General features: G+C 52.6%; 1 long non-coding RNA gene across 5 annotated transcripts in view; it reads left to right on the top strand.

The window, feature by feature from the left end:
• The window catches only part of LOC102900331, a 222,301-nt gene that overhangs the window by 113,700 nt on the left and 84,973 nt on the right, over nt 1–23,628 (top strand). For 3 of the 5 annotated variants that reach the window (XR_006599104.1, XR_002742948.2, XR_006599088.1), the window contains 3 exons: nt 1,769–1,974; nt 19,451–19,651; nt 19,997–21,196. This is a non-coding gene — a long non-coding RNA (uncharacterized LOC102900331). Of the gene's footprint in view, nt 1–1,768; nt 1,975–19,450; nt 19,652–19,996; nt 21,197–23,628 lie in introns of those variants that run through there. The other 2 variants (XR_002158304.3, XR_006599095.1) reach the window with 1 other exon arrangement.

Below are 23,628 nucleotides of genomic sequence, written 5' to 3' on the forward strand. Positions count from 1 at the left end.
ACTAGCTCCTGTGTTGTTACGAAAATCTCCGCTAGGAGCCTCTGGACTCCCCCCTGGTTAATCCTCCGAAACTTGATTTCGGCTCAGGTCGTGATCTCACAGTTCATGGGTTCGAGTCCTGCGTCAGGCTCTGCGTGGATAGCGTGGAGCCTGCTTGGAATTCTCTGCCTCTCTCTCTACCCCTCCCCTACCTCTCTCAAAAATAGATTACCAAAAACCCCGCCACCACCACTACCAGCAAAAGCTCTCCTAGGCCAGAATTCCTTTCCTGTGGCGTCCCTAGCTGAGTTTGCAGGGAGGCATTCGTGAGCATGTCCGTTTGATTGACAGCTGTCTCAACAGCCCCGCACACGCACACTGTAAGCTCTAGGACAGAGGAGTCCTGTTGGTTTTGTTGTGCGTTTGACCCGGTGTCTAGCATGAAGTTGGGCATGCAGTAGGCACGCCTGTGGAATGAGTATTTATGTCTCAGTTTTGACAAGGACGAGGACTTTCCCAGCCTCCCCTTTGGGGATTGTCTTGGAGCCCATGCCTAATTCCCTGGCATCCTTTCTCTGGTCGTGCTCCTTTCTCACCACCTGGGTCACCTTTGGGGCAGGAGGTTCAGTGTTGAGACCAGACATGAGCCATTCACCCGATGCCTTATGCAGAGCAGTTGTCAAACCCTGACCTACAGTAGCTTCGTGCTTTTGTGTGGCTGGTGTGCCATCCATGGATGGTCTTTGCAAATGGGATTATACGCAATTGCTTGTGGAAGGGCTCTTGTTTTTTTATAGGAACCCTGTGGTAAAGAAAAAAACCAATCCTTTGGTAAAGCAAATGATGACCAGCTAATTTGTCCCTGCTCTGACTTCAGGTTAGTGTATGTACTGAAAGAACTTTGTCGGCCATCTTTTAGAGAAATGAGTGGCATCAGCTGGCCAGAAAATCCTTGAGGGAGTGAGGTCAAGGGGCCCTGGTGATGATGAGGTCTTCTTAGTCACCTGGTTCTGCCTCTCAGTCTCAGAAGTGAGGCAAAGGGCATTTGGTATTTCCCATAAATGAACTGTCACTGTTTCCAAACTTTCCATTGGGTTGAAGAGCTAATTCTGTGCATCCTCTCCTACCGCCAACAGACCCTCTCTCAGCCCCTGTGCAGCCCTAGCGGGTCAGCATGGATGGGGGAAAATACCACCTTGATGGTCCAGGTGGTCTCCTGGGAATGTTGGCCTGGGTTTTCATCCCGGTTTTGTCACTGGCTCTCTGTGTAAGCTGAATCGTGACTTCATCTTCTGAACTCAGTCTCCTGCCCGATACATCTCTTACAGGTGTGTGGGGCTCACTCAAAGGTAGTGTTCAAATCCAGGAAAGCCTGAGGGTTGAAATATACCAGTTAGCAAATTCTAATCTTCTAGTATGATTTTCAAATGCTTGATCTTCTTTTTTTTTTTTTTTTTTTTTGAGAGACTGGGAGGTAGTGGGGGAGGGGCAGAGAGAAAGAGGAAGACAGAGAATCCCAAGCAGGCTCCATAGCTGTCAGCGCAGAGCCTGACACAGGGCTCAAACCCACGCACTGCGAGATCATGACCTGAGCCGAAACCAGGAGTCGGACGCTCAACCGACTGAGCCACCGAGCTGCACCTATATCTTCTGTTCTAATGTGTAACCTTCGTGCATAGGTTCACCTTACTTCCCTGGGCCTTAGTTTGCCCATCTGTGAAACAAGATGGGTTGATCCTGGGTTGGCACGGAGGAGAACTAAATTCTCTCTCTCTCTTTCCTTCCCCAGCAAAGGCAGACATCCCTAATGAACTCCCAAGAATGCAGTCCTTCTCAGAAGAGCAATCGGATAGCCTGCCAGGACTAAGCTACCCAGGTTTGGTTCAGGGCTGAAGCTGTTTGCCAGTCATGGAGAGTAAATGCTCACAAATCATCTGGGAGGTACGGACAAGAGAAGCAAGGTCCGGGGAAGCTGACTTGCCTAAGACTTGGGAGGTAAGGGCATCTATGAACTGACAGCTGGCTTTGGAAAGATTGTTTGGGTGGATTCTCATGTTAGGAACATACTGAGCAGGTCTAACCCCAGGCCAGAGTGGGCCATTCGTGTGTTCCAAAGGCATCAGCTTTCTTTCCTGCCCGTCCCCCCTGTCTCCCCCCCCCCCCCGGGGCCCTTGACTTTGTCCTCTGATAAAGGTCATTGTGTTTGTGTCCTTTTGTCTGCCTGCTTCCCCTCCGGGGGTGAACACAGTAGACCCTGACAAGGATGCTGCCAGTTCTTGCCAAAACAGATCCGTGGCCATGGCCATGGCCCTTCCTGGGGCCTAGGGCCTGAGAGCTTTCTCTGGAACGAGGATTTGGGGCTGTGTGTCCTAGGGTGTGTCAGCCTTTAGAAGCAAGCTGATTTCCCACCTTTGGAGAAGTCTTTCTGCTCAGAAGTGCTCCACGCAGAGTTATTTGGGGGGCAGGGAGGAGGACGGGGAGAATGTGCTGCCTCTCTGTGTGCGTCCAGTTTGAGTGTTTCTGGACGTTCCTCACCTCGCTTTCTTCATTGTTGGGTGGCTCAGGAAGGAAGGGTCTGCCAGGTGGGGCCTGAGCTGAGATCTGGAGTGAGGAGCCAAGTAGGCAGTGCGGCATTTGGTTTGGGCTTCCCAGCTCTGTAGAGTGGTTGCTGGGGGGTCTGCCTCCCCGTTCAGACCAAGGGTTGGAGGTCCCACGGGAGAGGCACTGGTCCTCTCTGGCGTCTGTCCCTTCTCGTCCCCTTCTCTATTTTATTCTTTCCACTTTCCTTAAGAAATTGATGTAATGAAGACGGTCAGACCCCAGTATGCGACTTCCACACCCCAGATCTAGATTCCCCTCCCCCCACTCCGCAGGCATGTCCCAGGGGCCACGTGCCCCTGCTCGCGAATCTGGGCATCTCAAACAGGCACTTGGCTCTGACCTGGTTATTTAACAAATTCATTTGGGGGCGAACTCAGAGATGAGGATCGGAGGAGAGAAAGAATTGTCTTTTCTTAACTGTCCCCAGGACGCCTTGAGCAGGCTTGGAGGATTCTCGCTAATCTAATCCCTGTCAGAAAAGGAACGATAAAACAATTCAGGCTTTAGAAGCCAAATCCCCTTCCTGCGCTTGCACTGTTTCTGTATCTCTCCCTTCCCATCTCCCCCCGTCTGCAATGAAGCCGAGGTGCCTTTCTCGGTGAGGGTTTCAGTGGATAAAGGATTTCATACTTCGCTCTTTCATTTTTCATATTTAAATTTGCTTTGCTCTCCGGTTTGACTTTCCACTGACCCTTGAAGAATTGGCGTATTTCAAGGAGGGGGAAGAGATCTCATTATAGGAAATGAGAAAAATGGAGCAGAGTTTTAAAACTTTTAATGACTAAAACACAGTGTTCCAAATCGGTATTGCATCGGAGTTGAAGTCACTGTTTGGTTACAAGTCTTTTAGGCCTAAACGGGGTTGATGACATCTGTTTAATTTTAGATGTCTGGAATACATTCTGAAAATAATGAAATCCAAATGTATGACCAAATTAGAGAACAATTTTATCTGCGACAAAGAAGTTTTTAAAATAAGAGCAAACATTTCGACCAAAGTTTTAAAAGACCCATCAAACCTTTGGTCATCTTGCCTTGACTTTTCCCAGTGGATCTCCACGGTTGAGAGAACTTTCCTTTCCTTTTTGTGTGAATCAGACGTTATTAAGTAATTTTATACCCATTTTCCTATCCTTTCTCTGGGCGTGCGCCCTGCTCTGTGCTGCCAGCCCTGGAGAGACCTTGTTTAGGGGAGTGAGGAACCTTTCCCAGGAAATCTCTCTTGGTGAAGCATAGGGCTCAGGTCACAGACACTCAAGGGCCACTTGTTAGCTGTTCCCTAATAAGCTGAGCAACCTGGGAGGGGCCTCAGGGAAAACTGAGAAGTGCAAAGGCCTTGCTGATGGAGGAGGGTCCTACACTGGTCATGTGCTGTGTGACTGGGGCAGATCCCTGACCCTCTCTGGGCCTCACTTCTTCCATCTGTGTGAGCAGCTCAGGATTCTGGGAGCCTTGTTGTGCTGGCTTCTCTGCTGGTAGGTTCTGTTGTGGTGAGAACCCCTTCCTGTTGGGAGGTGTTCCGGATAGTTCTTCTCCCACTTCCTAGGAGCCCAGCACCTAGGCCGATAGGGAGACTGCCCATGTGAGTCTCCTTGTAGGCAGACAGACACCCCCATGTCTACTCTACACACTGGTAGATCCAGTGTGTAGACAACTCCTCCATCCTTGGCAAGACTTTCATGTATAGACAGTAAGTGAATTATGGTCGCAGTTTTACCTGAAGTCTTAAAATACTTGGCTGCTTGGCAAGGTCATTCTGCCTTTCCTGGGTGTTTGCACCTTCCAAACATCTATAGACTCTTATCTCCCTGCCTTGTCCCCTTGCTCCAGGGTCAGCTCAAGTCCTCCCCTGAGAACGAGCCCCTTGTCTCTTGAGTTCCCCCAGTGCCTCTGCCGAGTGCTGTTGGGCCAGGCTCAGCCGGCCCAGGGTCAGCTTCCTGGACCATCGTCTACACATTTCACTCATGGCTTGGGCTTGTCTTGCTTCCCAAAGACAGGAGAAGGTTTCCCAAGTGTTTGCCTTTGACCTGTGACCACAGAAAAGCCTGGAAATGGGGATTATAAGCCTGTGGTGCTTGGGCTTAAAGGCCTGGGGTGAAGCTTGGGCTTAGTGAAGGCTCTGGGCCCGCTGCCGTCTGTGGAAACGAGCAGGTTGAGATGTTGGCTGCTGTAGGCAGATGACAGATGGACAGATAATGCTCAGGTGAGTCCTGGCCTGTCCAGAATGTTGGGCTGGGTCTGTACCTTTTGTCCGTTAGCCCCTTGCTTGTGCCATCTGGCTGCTTCTCAGGACTTGATTTTGTGGTCAGTGTCCCCCCTCACCCCTTAGGAGGCATCATTGCCTGTGATCTGGGCACGATCGAAGGTTGGCGTGATGGCAGGTATATTTGCTACATTCCTGGGAACTCTCAGAGCCCCCATGGTCAAAAGGCATGGACTCTGTTACCTCAAGGACAGTGGGCTGAAATCAGCAAGAAGGAATTCTGGAGGGGACAGAGCCGCCCCTCTGACGACAGGTAATTGGTAAGAAATGTGAGGTGGGAATTTCATTTAGGTCTGGGGGCTGGTGGACAGAGAGCATGGCGCCCTGGGATGGGGGTCAAGAGACCTGGCCCCTGCTCCACGTGACCGTGAGTGGGCCACGCGCCTTGCTGGGCCTCAGCTCAAACTCTGTACAATGTGAAGTCAATACCAACCTGATAGGCTCACGGGGGAGCCCGGATAATAAATTAGAGTGGAAAATAATGATAAAGATGGCATTTCATGAAGGCCCAGACAAGCGTGAGGTGTTTTCAGTTGTGTTGGTACTAGTAGAGATTTATAAGGAGTAGTGAGATGATGATAAGTTCATCCTTACTGTTGTTGTTGTTGTTGTTTTTAACCCATTCGGGACGTTGGGGTTGAAAGAACGTGGAAGTAGGAGGCAGGCCTTTGGATTTCCTGGTTTCTTGTACCTAACTCTCTGTGTGGCTTTGGGCGAGTCCTGCCTGTCTTTGGGTCTTAGTGGCCCTGTCTGTAAAGAGAGGTCTGTAGTTCCCATTCTTCTTTCTCCACCGGGCCACTCACAAGGTGGCAGGGTGGCATGAGCCAGTGATTTTGCAGCCTGGAAGCACCGTGGGGGTGGGTTGGGCTGGCATTGATCGCCGCAGTTGCTGGAAAGGGCATCCAGGCCAAGATATCTTGATGCAAATCCAAGGGCCAGTGCTGGCCTTGGGGACTGTTCTGAGCTGGACGTTCTGCCGTGGCCCAGGTGTACCCTGTCAAGTAACTAGGCTGTGGGGCTCAGCCCCTCACTCTGTCTGGAGTCAGGGGCTGAGTGGACCAGAGGTTTGTCAGTGTGGCTGTAATTACAGCTCGTGCTGGGCAGGCATTACGCGTAGCTTAGTGTTCTCACCATGGCGTAGTGAGTTCACAGCGTCAAGGTTGGGTCTGGCTGCTTGGTAGACTGAAGGCATAAGGAGGCATAGGCACGTTTTGCCAGATGTGAATCAGAAGGCAGCCCTGGGGGCCAGGCGTGGTGCTGTTTCATTGTTTGGTTTTGTTGTACCAGACTGTAGTTTTCTGAGCAGTTTTATGTTCACATCAGATTTGAGGGGAAGATCCAGAGAGCTCCCCCATACCACCCCCACCCCCCAGAGGCATAGTCTCCCCTGTTATCCACCTCCCTGATCAGGGTGGGACCTTTGTGACAACCGATGAACATTCACTGACCCATGATGATCACCCAAAGTCCACTGTTTGCATTAGGGTTCGCTCTTGGTGTTGTCCATTCTCTGGGTTTGGACAAACCTGTGATAACACGTATCCTCCGTTATCATATTGTATAGAGTACTTTCAGCTCCCTAAAAAGCCTCTGTGGTGTTCACCTCTGCCCCCCACCTGCAATTGATCTTATTGTCTTGGGAGAGGTGAAAGGCCCTTGGCTGTAACATATGGGCCCTGCCTGTGTGACTCCAGAGCTGGTGCTTCTGAGCATAAGGCTGCCGGCTTGGCGGGTAGTCCCCAGGCCCAGGGCAGGTGTGGCCCAGGGCAGCTCGGGCAGGGGAGAGGTGGAGCGTTGGCCCAGGCTATGATTCTTTCTCCCCTTCTCTGTCACCCATTAACTCTGACATAATAAGGACATTGATCGCCACCATATGGATGCTGGGCCTCATGGGAAAGGCCAGGGTCTTGGGGGAGGTTGGGTGGGTGGTGGGCGGAGAGATGGGGAGATGGGAAGAGGCGATCCTTCACATCATGGTGACTGAGCATCACGTCTGCACCAGGGACTGTGCTAAATGCTGGAGATACTGCAGTAAGCATGACAGATGAAGTCCCTGGCTCCCAGGGCTCATATTCTGGTGAGGGACACAGCACAAACATATATAAATAAATACGAAAAGTTGTCAGTTGTGACATATACACTGTAGAACATTAAAATTGGGTGATGTGATGGTGAACTCTTTTAAACTGGGTGGTTAGGGACAGTGTCCCCGAGGAGGGGACAGTTCAGTGGAGATCTGTGTACCAAGGGGTCAGCTGTGAGAAAATCAGGGAAAAGCATTACAGGCAGATGAACCCACAAGTGCAAAGGGTTGGAATAATCCTGGTGTGTTGAAGATGTAGCATGGACAATGCAGTTGGATTTAGGAACCAAGAAGAGAGCGGTAAATGAGGGTACAGGCGAGGGAGAGTGTAGACCTTATGGGGCTATACAGGGTAATGTCTGGGAGTTTGGATACGATTCCAAGTATAATGGGAAGCTCCGGTGGTGATAGTGGTGGTGTGATTGGATTTGTGTTCTAAAAAAATCCCTCTGACCACAGAATGGACCGTGGATTGCAGGGAGCTAAAGTGAAGACAGGAGATCGGTTAGGCTAGTACAGGAGTGTAGGCGCAAAAGGATGGTGCTGTAGGCTAGCAGGGCGCTGTGTGGGCAGAGAAGTGGGGCATCAGGGTACGTTTTGAAGGTAGAGGTACTAGGATTTTCCCTTGGGTTGGCACTCCATCGCGGCGTTGTCCGAGCCGAGGATTACTCCCAATTTCGCTCCTTCCCTCAGCCCCACAGCCATTCCTGAGATGGGGAGAGGAGGAAGAGCAGGCTCAGGTGAGAGGCAGTTGGGGGTGTGGCTTGGGACTTGGTAAGTTCGAGAGCCCTATCACTCATATAAGTGCCGCTGTCAAGGTGGCTGTTGTGAGCGTGGAGCCACGAGGAGGGTCGGGCTGGAAATCGATACCCACTGTCGCTGGCTTGGTGGTGGCATTTACAGTCAGACACCGGGAGGAGGTGGTCGGCAGAGGAGAGGAGAAAAGGGGTTCACAGAGTGAATGCTGTGACTGTGCAGCCCATAGATGTGGGGGGAACCGGCCAGCAGGGGTGCCTGGGAAGGTACAGCCATGGGCGTGTGGCATTCTGGAAGTCAGGAGGAAAGAAGGACTTGGGGGAATGGCCGATGTCAGGTGGGGACGCAGTGATGAATCCTGCCCGGTCAGGGCAGAGAAGACAGGGTGCCATGGATGACGATGTGCCAGGCATGTGCCCATGGATAGGCCACACAGCTCTTGAGTCGTTTTGCCAAAATACGAAGCGGAAAATCGGGGTGGCAGCTTGAAGGGGATGTATGAGTCAAGGCAGCATTTTCGAGACACAGGAGACATTCCAGCAAATTTGTATGCTGTATGGTGATGCGGATGGGAGGAGCTGATGGTTCTTAGGGGAGAGGGGACACTGATAGGAGCCACATCCCTGCCAGGGTTTGGGAGGTGGGACTTGGTGTGCAAAAGCAGGAGTGGGTGGTGAATAAGAGCAAGTGTACTTTCTTCAGGCCCAGTCACTGTAGGGAAGGCAGAGAGTGTGGAGTCGGTGGAAGAATCCCTATGGTTCTCTGACCCCCAGATGTCTGTGCCCAGAGCAGACCTCTCTCCTCAACCTTTTGATTCCCCATCTGCCTCCTGATGTCTCCAGCAAAATGCCTCAGAGGATACTTGTCCTTTCCCCCTGGGGCATCCTGCTTTACCCCCTTTTATGGCCTTCCATGTTTCAGCCCATTCTCCTCCAGCCTCTTATCTCCTTCCTCCAGGGAGCCTCCGGGATTACCTTAGTCCACAGTGCCTTTTCCCCTGATTGGGCTGCTGGGGCCCTCAAGATCCAGGACCCAGATACACCTCTGGTCACTAGGCCTCCAGAGACCTGGGAGGGACGTACTTTCATCACCCCTGGGAGGGATGCTGCCTTGTCATGTCTTGGGTGCCATTGTTGTGAAGTCCTCTGCAGCTAGGGAGCAGGCCTTTGGTTTGTGGAGAGAGAAGAGATTGAGGGTTTGGGTTCCAGAGTCTCACTCCCCTGGATTCAAATTAGAGGTCCTTGCTAGTTGTACAACCTTTGGCAGATTTTTAGAAGCCTCTCTGACCTCAGTTTCCTCATCTGTAAGGTCAGGTTAATAGGACTTAACTCCCTGGTTATTGATGCTGGTTAATTGAGCTGACACACATAAACGGTGCCTGGCACATTATCAGCACTCAACCAATAGCATCATCATAACGATTAATATGTTATTTTTTCCCCTACTATTTGTTCAGTGGGACCTTAGGGAAGTCACTTGACCTTCCCATGCCTCAGTTTCTTCATCTGAAAACTGGAGATAGTCATGGTGTCCTCCTTAGGGGGCCATTGAACTTACTGAGCCGAAATGTGCAAAGAGTTTAATCCAACAGCTGGCACATAGTAGGTGTTCAAGAAGAAGAGCTTGCTGCTGGTGACGATGGTGGTGGTGGTAATTATCCCTCGCATTCCCATGTCCCCTGCTGAACCCCTGCTGGGGCTGTGGAGCTGGTTGCCTGGGGGGTCCTGCCCCCTCTGCCATGCTCAGGCCAAGGTGCCCCCCCACCCCCACGCCTGCTCCCCCAAGGCTCAGCTGTTCATGCTTGGTTTTTCACCCTTCCCCACGAACCCATTCATCTCTGAGTCTCTGTAAGGTTACAAGGCTTTGAAAATTAATTTAAAAAAATTATACTCTTCTGACCCTTTAAACTTGATTTTAAACCTTCTTAGTGCTGTAATGAAGCCCAGGCTATTTGGGGCATTTTGAAGGAGTGTGGCTGACAGTGCCTTTTTAATTTACATAGAAACCTGGGAACACACATGGACCCAAATATGTATCTGTATAATTAAGGATAAAAATCATAATCCCCTAAGCGAGCTCTGCTAGTGAGCATCAGGTTTAATAGGGATTATGAGGAGGAATTAAAGTTGCCCAAGGGGTGCACCGAGAGACTTCAAACACCTTTCGGAAAACAAATTAACGTGCTTTTCAGAAATCATTTTCCAAGGGCGGCAGAGGGTTTTCCTCGGGCTTCCCTGTTTTCTTTTGAGATGTATTTTTAACACTTGTATAAACAGTTTGGGCCCTTGATATGGGGCTTCCTGTGCTCCTTTCATTAGCTGGTGTCTCAGCAAGAATTCGGCTCATTATCCGGGACATTTTGATTTCCCTGGCCGCTGTTGCTGGTGCTGCTGCTGCTGGGCCCAGCCTGGGGCCATCCTATTTTCTTTACTATTGCCTAGTGGTGTGGAACCAGTTGGTTTGTGGCTTGGCTTGTTTCTCTGTCTTCCCACCCCAGCCCGGCTTCCCAGAGGTGCTCTCAGTTCCCTGGAGGATGGGACTTCTCAGGCAGGGGGCAGTGGCTGGGAGGTGGGAGGCTGGACCTACCTCAGGATCATGTGAGAAGTTGGCCGAATCGGCCTTCATCACCCAGGCTCCACTGGCCCCTTTGTTTATTTCCCCTTCCCCTTCCCTCAGGTGCATCTGCAGTGGACTATGTGGCCTCTACAGGTACTGAGTTCCCCATCACTGGAGGTGTTCAAGCGCTATCCTGGCTTAGGTTATGAGGGAATCTGTGCCCAGCTATAGAGCAGACCTGGATGGTCCTTAAAGTCCCTTGTGAATCTGAGATTCTGCAGTTTACACTTTACACATGGATTTGGGCAGGGCTTTGCTGAACCTTTACAGCAACAAGGGTACGCAGCACTGGGCTCTGAACAGTCACTGTTGGTGACCCCCTGTTCTGCTGTCCTTGCTTGGGGCGAAGGAGAATATGGTGCTCTCGTCTCTTCTGGAGGTTTCAGATTTATGCTCAGTTACAGGATTTCCTTTAGAAATTTGATCCTGTAGGGCCTCAGAACAAAAATTCCAAATTGGGTCTACCTAGGTTCCCTTTTAAAGCTCACTTTCTTCCTTTGCAAAACGGGAGTGATAAATGATAATAGCTAACACGTATTAAGTGCTTCCTGTGTGCCTGACATTGCTTACAAGCACTTGTTTGCTTATAACTACTTAGGCAGAGGTAGTATTATTGTCCCCACTCTCTAGAGCAGGACACTGAGACTCAGGGGGGTTAGTAACTTAGTCAAGGCCACAACTGGTAAGTGATGAATAATCACTTCCAATTATTCTAATTAGAACTATTCTAATTTAAATTATTAGAATAGCATCTAATAATCAGCCTCTGGGGGTCTGCTGAGCCCTTCACAGGAAAGTGGAGGTGCTGCCTTGACCTACCCCGAGTAGAAAGCCAAGTGGGCATTGTCCAGCCATGGGTCTTGACCTCCTGAGAAGGCTCACAGTAGTGCCTCTCAACTTGGTCAGTGCCTTGGCTAGAGCCAGCAGGGGCCAAGTGGTGACCGTGACATTGCCTTTGCTGCAGAGGGCAGAGCTCCTGTGAGCTGGCCAGCTGGCAGCATCTGGGCTGGGCTGGTGGGCGTACATCTTCTAGAGGTTTTTCTCGGCTTTGCAAATGGGTTGGAAGTTGGGGGTGAGCTCTTTGTGGCTGATTCATGGTGAGTTCGCATGAGGCCATGTGCCCACAAGTTGCTTTTACTTCCTGTTACTGTTGGTCAGGTGCCTGTGAGGCAAGAAGGAGGGAGCTTTTTTATCTGGAAGAGGGGCTCTTAGAAAAGGAGGGAGCAGGGGCTCCTGGGTGGCTTAGTCGGTTAAGTGTCTGACTTTGGCTCAGGTCATGATCTCACGGTTCGTGAGTTCGAGCCCCGTGTTGGGCTCTGTGCTGACAGCTCAGAGCCTGGGGCCTGCTTCAGATTCTGTGTCTCCCTCTCTCTCTTCACCCCTCCCTGCTTGTGCCCCCCCTCACTCTTTCTCTGTCAAAAACACATAAATAAATCATATATATATATATATATATGTATATGTATATATAGATGTATATACATACACACATAAAGAAAGGTAGGGAGCATATATTTCCCTGATCTGGAGGTGAGGACACGGAGAGGACTTGGCTGGAGTGCTCATGTAATCCTGCTTCCCATTGGAACTGTGTGTAAATCATCATGCACCCTCTGCGCCCACCCCCGGCCACCCCGGCTGCCTGCTCTGCCCTCACAGGGGTCTCTGGTCTCTTGTCTTGTGTCAGAGAGCTATGGTCACCAGGAGCGGGCGGCTAAAAGTCAACAGGAGATTTCTGCTGGGTTCACAGGTCTGGCTTCACCAAGGAGGTAGGATTTAGATTGAACCTTAAGGCACTGGTGAATTTCTGGCAGCAGGGAACGGGGCACTGTTGTTTCTGAGCACATCCATAGAGCATGCGCCATGCTAAGCTTTCAACATCCATGCTGTTACTTCATGCTCATGATGGCCCAGTGCTACGTTCTGCCTTTTATTGGTGATGGAACAGAAAGGGGAGATGACTTGGCCAGGTCATACAACTGGATCGGAACTCAAGACAGAAGCCTGCCCTTGCTCACTCCCCTAGCAGCTGGGGGCAAGTGTGAGCTATGGCAAGAAGGCCTGGGAGGACCTGTGGAGGTCCTTCACCTGGGTGACCAGCCGGAGGGGAAGGGTGGGAGGGTGGAGGTGGCACAGTGTGAGGCTGGTGCTGCTGGTGGTGGTGGCTATGTATGCCCAGAATGTCAAAGTCCTCAGTGGTGTGCTGGGACTGTTTACCAACCAGGTCTCTGGAGGGGTGGGGGGAAAGGAAAGAAAAGGAGCAAGCAGAAGGCCCTGATGTGAGGTGTTTGCTGATGCCCATGGTATGAATGTTTCCACCTTGGCCAGCTTCGAGTTGCCAGGGTGATGGCAGTGAGCACTGAGTTCTCCTGAGCCATCAGGAGCTGCCCTCAGCACTTGCAGTGGCCGCATGTCCGTGGTGCTGGTGTTTGGGGTTTATCTGGGAGACAGTAAGAGAGGAGATGACTCTGTCAGAGCTTTTTATCAAAATGCAACTCTGAGGGTTGTCTAGTGGTGGGAAAAGAGGCTGGAGAAGATGGCCACCTGGGGGAGGCCAGTGCCGATCCCTGGAGCTGGAGGGGCCGGGACCTAGGGCAGACAGCGGGTGGGGTCCCTGGAAAGGAAGGGCCAGATCCATTCGGTGTAGCTGATGTCTTTGCTTCTGTCGGAAACCTCGTGGGTCTCTCGCTCCAAACATGTGTGTCTCCGTGGGAGGCTTTTGGAGGCAGTGAGACCTCAGCGCCCCATCTCCCTTTTCCCCTCCGAGGTCAGGCTGGGCTGTGAGCAGTTTCACACGGGAGTGCTGGGCCTTCTTCTACACGGTCCAGTCCAGTGATTTAACAGCAGCAGCAACAACATTCCCCCAAGACATGACCTGGGAATTTTCATTTGGGAAAAAAAGATGGTCTTGGAACTAAACCCAGTTGGGGAGTTCAGGGCCAAAGGGCACATCAGAGTTTGTGCTCAGCTGTGACAGAGGCCCGCTGAGCTGCTGGGACCTCGTTGGGCCTGGGGAGGGATCCACAAAGGCCTTCTGCCCTGACCCGGGTGGTCAAGGAGACCGAGGCCAGGGGAGTGTGGCCAGACAGACAGAGCAGCGCTGGCCCAGAACCAGCAGTCAAGGCTTCCTGAGGGAAAGTGGTTCTAGCTGAACTTTGAAGTGTGGGCAGCATCTGGAAGTGAAGGGGCCCTTCGGGCAGTGTCTGAGGGTGTGTTTGTGGCAATCATCTGCCCCTTACTTGTCAGATCTGTTCCCTGCCTGGCTCTGTACACAGGGCCTGGCCCCGCAAACTACAATTCCCAGCTCTCCTCGGCAATGGGTTTTGGTTAGGTCTGGCCCGTTGGATGCACCAACAGGAGAATGGAGGGGCAGGAGGAGGGGAGAGGAAGGGGCACTTCTCCCCCCCCCCCACCCCCGCCCCTCTCTGGCTTGGGAATCCAGCAGCAGTGTCTCCTCTGTGGCTCTGATGTCACTGTCTCACGTCTCCTCACAGTCTGGCTTCCTCAGCCTGACGAGGCCTCCTCCCCAACAGCCCTGGCTTCTGGGCTCTGGAAGCGCTTCCTCCTAGTTTTCCTCCAGCCCTGGGGTTGGTGCTGGCTTTCTCTTGCTACTGCTGGTCTTTGCATCACCTCACTGTCCCCTGCTCGTCTTGCAGCTCTGTAACCAGGTCACTGTGATGGCTTACTGGGCCTTGGCTGTGGGCTTTGCTGCCTTGACTGGCTCCTGACTGATCTCTGGGAAGAGACAAGGGGGCAGGAGAAGCCTCCCGGTGGGTGGGGTGTGTATCTTCCCCCCATCTTGCTCTTGGGTCAGACGGCCAAATCTGATGCCCAGCGACCTTCCAACTCAGTCTCTGCCTGTCTGGGCCCCCGACCCCTGAGCTTTCAGGGACTTCCAAACCTGATTCCAAGGCCACTGTCTGCTGGAGGCCTGGTACCTGGCTCCAGAGGCCTGTTATCATGTGGTTCCCTCATTCATGGGGTCAGAGCTACATACTGACTGGCTGGCTTTCATTCTTGCCCGACCCCCCTTGCTGACCCTGCCCTGACCTGCTCAGGTCGGAGGGACCTCGGACCTCTGGCCCAGGTCTCTCATTCTGTAGCTCCTCAGGAGCCCATATCTCAGTGGGAAGAAAGGGTGAGGCTGGAATTCTGTCTTGTGAAGGGGAAACACCTGCCCAGAGTTACGCAGCAGGGACAGGAGGCTCAGCCGTGGTAGACTTTCAGGCCACAGCGTGTCCCCCGGGGCTTCCAGGGAACAAAGCTGGGAAATCGCAGTCTAGTCCCTGCTTGCATTTCATGTGAAGATACGGGGGTCTGAGAGGAGCAAGAACTTTGCCAGAGTCACTCTGAGCCAGTGGTAGAGCGAGAGCTCAGGCTATGCTATGTCCGCCTGGCGCCTGGCGGGCATGCTTCCGCGTCCTCAGCGGCTTCAGGAAGTACCATGGGATGGGCCAGATGTGAGCGTGCTGGGAGGCTAGTCTGCTGCCTGCTGCCAGAAGAGGCCTCTGCCGGGGCAGGGTGCTTATTCCCCAGAACCCTTGGAGGTCAGCAGAGGTCTCTTCAGAGCCTGGGGCACCAGGCCACCATTCTCCAAGTGTGTGGTACGCATGTGTGGCTGCCTGCCCTGGGCGTGGCCCTGGAGAAATCCCCAGGTACACAGCAGGTCGGTGCCAAGTTGCGCAAGAGCTGTGGCAGCCGTGGTGCTTTGTGCAGGACCGAGAGGGCATCATGGTCCTGGGAGAGGGATGACTCAGCAGTGCTGGGCCTCTGGGGCAGCTGCCAAAGGAGGCCAACCTGGTGGGGACACCCCGCCAGGGCGCAGGCAGTCTCTGGAGTCCTTTGGGGAGTGCCCTTGGCCTAGGTTGGTGACCTGCCATGCACACACTGAGTCCCCTCCATACCCGCTCCCAGCTCTGAGGAGTGCTGGACCATGCACAGCCCTCCCCAGGCTGAAGAGCTCCCCCAAAACTTTGGCACACTCAGCTGCTCTGGGCAGCGGACCTGGGTTTGCACACACTTGAAGTTGTGGGGACCTAGAGACAGACCATGCAAGGAGTTCAGTGGCTAGTCTCATCTGAGTGGGAGGTAGTGTCTGTGTAGGAGAGGGTCCCCAAAAGGTGTCCAGGGAGGCTGCTGTCTAATCACAGAAGGCCTTTAATGACTGGCCTGCCCGGGGTCTAGTCTGTGAAAATAGGGAGCCATGGAAGGTTTCGGAGCAGGTAGGTGATAATGCCAGAGATGTGCTTCAGGAAGGTGGGGAGGGAACAGATGCAAAGCGTGTATGAACTTCTGCTAGGGTGGGGCAGGCCAGGCGAGGGTGAGGCCACACTGTGTCTGACCCAGGCATGGGAGAGGGCTGCTTCAGGCAGCGGCCACGGCGCTGGAGCCAGCTCAGTTCTTCTCGCTCAGCTGGTCGAGGTCTGAGGAGGAGCTGCTTTGGCCACTGTGGGAGGGGGGCTGGGCTCAGGTACACGGAATGACTTGAGAGCTCGCTGCCACCTGCTGACTGGCACCTTGGGCAAGCGACTTACAAGCCATTAAATTATTAAGCAAATTGAGACCCACCTCTGAGCCTCAGCACATCTGCTAATTGGGAATGATCCGTGCTTTCTAACATTGTTGTGAGCACTGATGGTAGGTAGTAGCCCAGCAGGGTGCCCTGGGGGAAGCTGCTAACAGAGAGGGGTGGCCAATCCATGTGCTGGTTGACGATCCCCCCCAAAGGTCCAGTTCAACATCCTGCCTCTCAAATGTTCTGTTGGCCCACGTGCTCCTTTCCAAGGCCCCTTCCTTCACAACCTCTTTGAGGTGCCTGTGGGTCGAGGTGGATGATATCAAAGCCCTACCCCTCCCTCACTGCGCCTTTGCCTCTCACTGTGGCTTTGGGTAGGACGAGGCAGGAACCAGCCTGCCCTCGAACCTACTGGGGTCACTGGAGGGTCACAGCTGACGATCCTCTGTCCTCACCCATGGGGCTGGGCCCTGAGTCGGCTCCCCCACCGGCGTTCAGCTGGTGGGGAAGATGCCCCATGGGGTGGGTGGCTTGACCAGGCTGCTTACACTTGTCACTTCTGAATCCCCCTTCTTGTAATGGCTGTAATTGTCAAGCAGTTTCCTCAGAGACTTTTTAGTAAAGATATGCGAAAAGAATGTAGCTACTAACTGGAATGGGTTTCTGGGAAGGCCCTGAGTTCTCTCTCATCAAAAATGGGGCTAGGTTGGTAGGGGACGTGGACAAGCCCCTCTTCCTCCAGGGACCCCAACTTCCTTTCTGGGGCTATTGGAGCTGAAGATCAGGGCCTTCTTGTGGGCCTGCTGGGGGCCCTGGCAGCATGGAAGAGGACAGAAGGCTCCCTGAAGTCAGACGAGGGGGAGGTGGCTATGGAGCTACATCTTGGGGGCCCCTGGAAGGGGTGGTGTCTCCCTGGAGGGGGGGTGGTGCTGCCTCAGGTTGATGAATGGTTCCCAGGCCTGTTCTTACCCACGGACACCATGCCCTGGGTTGCCCTGAGTGCTGCGTCCAGCTTGGTGGGACTGCCAGGCCTTTGTCTCCGTCAGTCCCTGGCTCCATCCTCACACCTGAGCCGTGAGCAGAGGTGACTGACACAGGGCGATGCTTTCTCGGCAAACAGGGCACTCCCTCCTTCTCTTGGGGACCTTCAGGGCAGGAGGCTACATTTGCCAGAGTGGAGGCCGTGTGTGTGTGTGTGTGTGTGTGTGTGTGTGTGTGTGTGTGTGAGAGAGAGAGAGAGAGAGAGAGAGAGAGAGAGAGAGAGAGAGAGAGAGAGAGAGACACCTTGAGGAGGGTAAGGGGCTGGCCCTTGGGTCACACAGACAGCAGCCTGAGATGTAGTCTTGTAGCTGGAATCTTGGAGAGATTCTGTGAGAACTGCCTCCTTCAGCATGAGGGACAGGCTGAGGAGAGATTTTCCTCCCTGCACGGCGTCTGTACTGAAGACTGTCTTGAGCATCTGGAGAGACTGAGGGTGATGGAAGGCCTGAATGAAAAGGAGGCTTGTTTTGGCTTCAGTCTGATGCCCCAGGGAGTCTCAGCCTTAGGAGAAACCACTGAGTCCCATGGTTACGCTGGGGGCCTGTGTGCAGGCAGATTGGACAAGCTGACCCACTGGCCAGATGACCCTGCTGTGTGACCTCAGCAGTGGCTAGTCTTGGCACTGCCTCCACTGATGGGTGTCAGCTCAGGAGGGCATTGGGGCAGGGTGCCAGGGTCTGGCCCCATTGCAGAAAGCCTCCCCCTGCAGGCAACCACCCGTCTGGGCAGCCTGGGACTTAGAGTTCCTCCATAAAACAGAGTCACGGTGCTCTTGTCCATATTGGCAGGGGAGACGGAACCCAAACTGGAGAGAGTGGGTATAATGTTCTCAAGTGTAAGTTGTTCTCTTGTAAATTTTTAAATAAACCTTTGGCACCCGTTATGTCTTCATCCCGGGAAAGCCCTTGCTGATGCCAAAATTACGGAACTGTTTCAAAACGTGTGAATCCACTGAACTGATTTGAAGTTCCACATGAACACTGCTGAGATTAGAACTTTAATAGTTCAGAGGTGCCTGGGTGGCTGAATCAGTTAAGCATCCAACTTTGGCTCCATGATCTCAGGGTTTCGGAGTTCAAGCCCTGCGTCAGGCTCTCTGCTGTCAGTGCAGAGCCTGGAGCCTGCTTCGGATCCTGTGTGTTTGTCTCTTTCTCTGCCCCTCCTCCGCTCGTGTGTGTGTGTGTGTGTGTGTGTGTGTGTGTGTGTGTGTGCATGTGCTCTCTCTCAAAAATAAATATTAAAAAAAAGGAATGAAGATGAGGGGGTTAAGAGTTTATTTAGGGCAGGTATTAGTATTGCCATAAGGCTCACGTGGCTTTAAGGGAAGGGGCTAGCTCTGCAGAATTGTCACACGATTCCTCATTGACATTGGTGCTGTAGGATTATGGCAGAGTTGTAGTTTTGTATGCAGCTGGTTGTCCTTGCAAACAAGGCCTTGAAGTTATCAGTGCCACTTGGTTTGCCTCCCTCTGTCTGCAGACATTCAGTCTCTGTGTTGGTATTAATTACATCAAAAGTCAGAAAAAGAGCTGGCCTGAGGTTACATCTTTCTCCTATTAAATCCATTCTGGGCAATTTGACTTTGGCACAGCACGTCATCCAATTTTGTTGGTAGTTTTGTTTGTATTTAATTTCCAAAATTTCTTGGGCTTTATAGGTATTCAGGAGTGATAAATAGGCGTGGAGGGCTCTAATGTTTGTTTCTATACATGTATGCCTTCAGTGACCAGTCTATCATAGAAGTTCTGCTGTGTGACTCTGTTCCCGGCACATTCTAGGCACTACGGCACAGCAGTTAACATAACGGTAAAATTCCTGTCCTCCTGGAGTTTGTAATCTAGAGAGGGTAATAGACCCCTCCCCCCCACCCCTCAAAAAAACCCCAAACAATAAAAACTCCACAAAACCAAAAGGCAAAACCATCCACAAACAGTGAATAAATTTATGGTTTAACATTAGGTGAGGATGAGGAAAAAGTTAGCTGGGGAGTGGGATAGAGTCAATGAGGAGGGGCTCTTAGGTAGGATGAGGAGGACAGATCTCTCTGGAGAGGTGACATTGCTCAGAGACCTGAGTGAAGCCTGCTGATTGGGAGAAGAGAGTTCTAGGTTCGGGGGCAGTAAGTACAAAGACCCCTGAGATGGGGATGTGGTCACTAGATGTTGTATAATATTATTTTAATTAGGATATGAATAAAAAATGTGATACTGATCAACAGTGAGAATGGGTACTTGGGGTTTGGGGCATGCCGGCAAGCAATGGGGTAGCTTCTCAGCCTTCTGGGAGTATGGGAGCCCAGGAGGACTCCAGACCCAGGCAGAGGAGTAGTTGGTGGGGTCACAAGGTTCCCTGAGGCTTGCTAGCTAAGAGGTGGCACAGCACATTGGACCAAAGGAGAGCAGAGTAGCTGATGGCACCCTGTCCCCAAATCCAGCCCCTGACAGCATGGCCATCCAGAGGAGTTGTTCTCTAGGCTTAGCTGCACCAGAATAACCTAGAGGGCTTGTTAAGACAGAGGCTGCCTGGCTCCATGCCAGATTTCTGATTGAGGAAGTCTGGGGTGGGACCTGCCAATACCTTTCATCCTATTTCCCAGGTGCTGACATTGTGGCTGGTCCAGGGACCACACCTTGAGAACCTTTCCTGCTGGCATCTATCCAGAGTGACTGTGGAAAGACAATAAGGCTCGAAGCCTCGAGAAAAGAACTGGTCCCGGTCCCTCAGGATGGTTGTCTGGCCCACTGGGTCTCCTGGAGAGTATCATTCATGATCCTGGTGCCCCCAGGACCCTGTCCAGGTTGGCACCGTCCCTTGCTGAATGTGGGTGTGTGTGTGTGTGACAGACATGGCTCATGCCTCTGTGAATCCATGCTGGTTGCTGTGGTCGCCATAGTTGGAAGCTTCTTGGGTTAGAGCCTACAGCTCAGATGGGTGAGGGGGGACACACCTCTGGCCCAAGGCCCTGAGCAGGAGGCCCTCAGGAAATAGGGGGGGCTGACACTGAGAAGCAGCAGCACTGTCATTCTCACTTAGTGGTTCTCATTCCTGCCCTGCGAACCTCAGGTCCAGCGCTCTGCTGCCCTCTCCACCCTTCCCCACATGGGTATGTATAAGGGCTTTCTCCTTTGGTTTGTTTTTCCAGAAAGGTGAACTGGTGTTGTTGAGGACGGACCCCTGGCACCCGGCTTGGTTTTCCTGAGTGAGGCCTTCTGTTGTCACAGGTACAGCTCTGGTTGTCGGTTGGAGTGTCAAGGGAGAAAGAAGAAGGGAGGCAGCCGGCTATGCTTGGTGGCCTGGAGGCCTGGAGGGAGTTGATGGAAAACATCTGAGCCAATGGCTCCGTGCACTCAGAAAATAAATCCTGGCTTCCGAAGAAGCTGCAGAAAATTGATTTTTCGCAGCTTCAGTGGTCATCCTGAAGGATTTGGTGGGGCGGAAACTGGGCCCATTTCTCATCCCTGTGCTCTGTGCTGTCGGGTCAGGTGCTGAACGGGCTTCTGTTAGAGGCAGAGAGGCCTGGGCCAGCCCCCAGCTCCTGTCATGTACCTCCCACTGCCCTGTGCAAATGGGGAGGGGTGGAGGGCCCATCTCCCTCAGCTTGCCCTCACACCCAGCTGCATCTCGCCCGTGGCTTGCCTCTTACGCCTGCTACCATGGACGTGAAAGGTGCGTGTGTTCATGCAGCTGAGCTGGGATTAAGGCATTTGTACACGGGTGCAGCTGTGGGTCTTTGGTGTCTGGGGCACTGTGGGGCAGTGGCGAGTGGATGCCTTGGGGAGCTCAGCCTGTCTGTGTCTGTTTAGTCCCTCGCTGAGCACTGCCGTTGGCTGCTAAGATCTCAATTGGCCACGAGCGCCACGCGGGCTGCCCCAGGGACGGGCCTTGTCTGGGGAGAAGGATTAGCTTTTGGTACATTTTCCCTTCATGTGTGGAGCATGCACTTAGCCCAGGCCCAAGGGAGCTGAAGGTTCCCACAGCCAGGGAGGGAGCCGCAACTACAGACTGATGGTTCCTGGAGCTCCTGTTGGCTTTGGATGATTTTATGGAAAACTTGGCTAGGGTGTTGTGAGGCATAGCTATGACCTCTTGGCCCAGCAGCCAGCACAAGGAATGGCTTAGCCTTCCTGAGACGTGTGGTGTGGGCTACGACGTCCCTCCCCCGGCCAAGAGTCCAGGGGACAGAGGACTTGGCTCTGCCCCAACTCTACCCCAAGCCCTGAGACACCCTGGACACCTCCCTGCCTGTCTCTGGCCCCCAGCCTGCTCCTTGGCTATCAGGAGGGAATAACCCATTCCTTGCTGGGGTGGTGAGAATATCCACTGAGATGGGACTGGATCTAAAGTGCTCACCCTAGGGGCGCCTGGGTGGCTCAGTCAGTTGAGCATCCAATGTCAGCTAAGGTCATGATCTCATGCTTCTGAGTTCAAGCCCCACCTCGGGCTCTGTGCTGACAGCTCAGAGTCTGGAGCCTGCTTCTGATTCTGTGTCTCCCTCCCTCTCTCTCTGCCCCTTCCCCGCTCATGCTCTGTCTCTCTCTCCCTTAAGAAAAAAAAAAAAAAAAAAAAAAAGAAGACCCTTTGTCTGCCCGTGGAGGTGGGAAATCAGATACAGCAGGAGTCCAGGCCTCTGTTGAGGTCTTCAGTTGCCGTTGGTCAGGTTAGGAATCTGGAAACGGACCATCTTTCCTGGTGGTCTTCAGTGGCGTGGCCTATCAGTGCCTTTCCCCCTGAGCAGCGGTGCCTTATATCTCTTGCACGTTTCCATCTTTCTGGACTCATTGGAAGGAGCTATAAGTGAACACACTGCCAAAAAATATCAAGTTCCTCAGGGAGTGGTGATGCTCAAACCCCTGAAAAGTGGCAAGCATTTCGGTATTTCTTGTTCCTTGTTTGTAGCGGCAGCATCAGTTACCTACACCTCATGGCCCTGGTGTGTGAGCTTGGGGTTGCGGTGGGGTCATGAGCGGGAGGAGGAGGGAAGGAAAGGGGAGCACTGGACAGTTGATCAAGGTGGAAAGTAAAGATACTTCCTTTAGGTGGAAAGTGAAATGGGAGGGGCGTCTGGGTGGCTCAGTCGGTTAAGTGTCCGACTTCGGTTCAGGTCATGATCTTGCGGTTTGTGGGTTCGAGCCCCACGTCGGGCTCTGTGCTGACAGCTCAGAGCCTGGAGCCTGCTTTGGATTCTATGTCTGCCTCCCTGTCTACCCCTCCCCCACTCATAGTCTTTCTCTCTCTCAAAAATTAAACATTAAAAAATTAAAAAAAAAAAAAAGAAATTGAAATGGGAACCCAGATAGAAATAATAATAATGTCCTATGACACTGTGATAGATATCAGTATTTTCCCCCAACTTGGACCTGCTCAGGGCTTATATGCCCTGGCATTTCATAGATATAAAATATTGATATCATAATGTTGTTAATAATAATTCTTGGGGTGCCTGGGTGGCTCAGTTGGTTAAGCGTCTGACTGGCTCAGGTCATGATCTCACAGTTTCATGAGTTTGAGCCTATGTCGGGCTCTGTGCTGACAGCACGGAGCCTGCTTTGGATCCTCTGTCTCCCTCTCTCTGCCCCTCCCTCCCCCCAAAATAAATAAATAGATGTTAAAAAAATAATCATAATTCTTAAAGAGTAGCTCATTTTTTATCAGACCTGTATTTACAGATACCGCAAAGTGCTAAGCACTTTATTATCTCACATAATAATCTCAAGAACCCTGTGGGTGATTATTCTTTCCATGTCAAAGTGGGGGGAAAAGAGGCTCACTGAGGCAGATGATGGGAGCCAGCAGCTTGGGGCCGGAACTCGGACAGAACCTGGGTTCGCCCTAAGGATACCACTTCTTGGGTGCTTGATTTTGCCTGGAAGGGGCAGATCAGCGGGAGTGTGCATGCTTGCCTTGTAACGATGACGAGGATGATGATCCAGGCCATGGTTAAGGACCAAGCTCTGGAGCTGGACTGCCTGAGTCTGAATGCCCATAATACCGGCTACCAGCTGGTTGGGAGTGGGGGCTGGTGGGGAGGGGGGGGCAAGATCCCGTGCCTCATCTGTGCCTACCTCAAGAGTTATCAAGAATTTCAAACTGTTGATACCTGTGAGGGTCCTACATAGACAGGTGCTATTAGTATATGCTGATCGTTGCTTTTACACATTCTCACACGTCTGCACTTGGGAGGTGTTTCCTGGGTTTTAGAACCTTGAGATTGGCAGGTAATGGATGCCTGATAAATATTCACTGCATGAAGGAATGGAATTTATCAAGTGGCTTGGAGGTCTCACAGTAACCTTCTCTTAAAAGGATCCTCCCCATAGCCTCCCCTTGCCTGAGACCGACCCACAAGTGGGGCTGAGCGTGGCTCTCATCCACATTGGCCAGCACGAGTAGGATGGCTTGGTTGGCTTGGCGGGATGGTCATGGCCATGGCCCTCGTGGACCCCAGTGCCCGCGGGAGGCGCGGGCCTCTTGAGGAGGCAAGTGAAGGCAGATGGCAGCTCTCTGGCCTGCAAGGTTGGGGATCAGGGAGGCTGGCTGTTCTCTGACGAGAGGGGGCTGCTGCATGTGGATGTGTGAGCTCTGGAGCTGGAGCCGTTCCCCGAACCTCTTGAGGGTGCTGGCGGAAAGCTGGGCCATCCAGAGCAGGAGGCTGCCCAACCTGTCAAGGTTAACAGATAGGCTTTGGCCCTCCCCTAGGAAGCCATTCAACTTCTCCCCTGACTCAGGCCACATTGTTTCAAAGCATGTGGTATAAACTACTAACCACCGGGGAAT

The sequence above is a fragment of the Felis catus genome, chromosome A1 (genome assembly GCF_018350175.1).
Source record: "Felis catus isolate Fca126 chromosome A1, F.catus_Fca126_mat1.0, whole genome shotgun sequence".
Taxonomy (NCBI): domain Eukaryota; kingdom Metazoa; phylum Chordata; class Mammalia; order Carnivora; family Felidae; genus Felis; species Felis catus.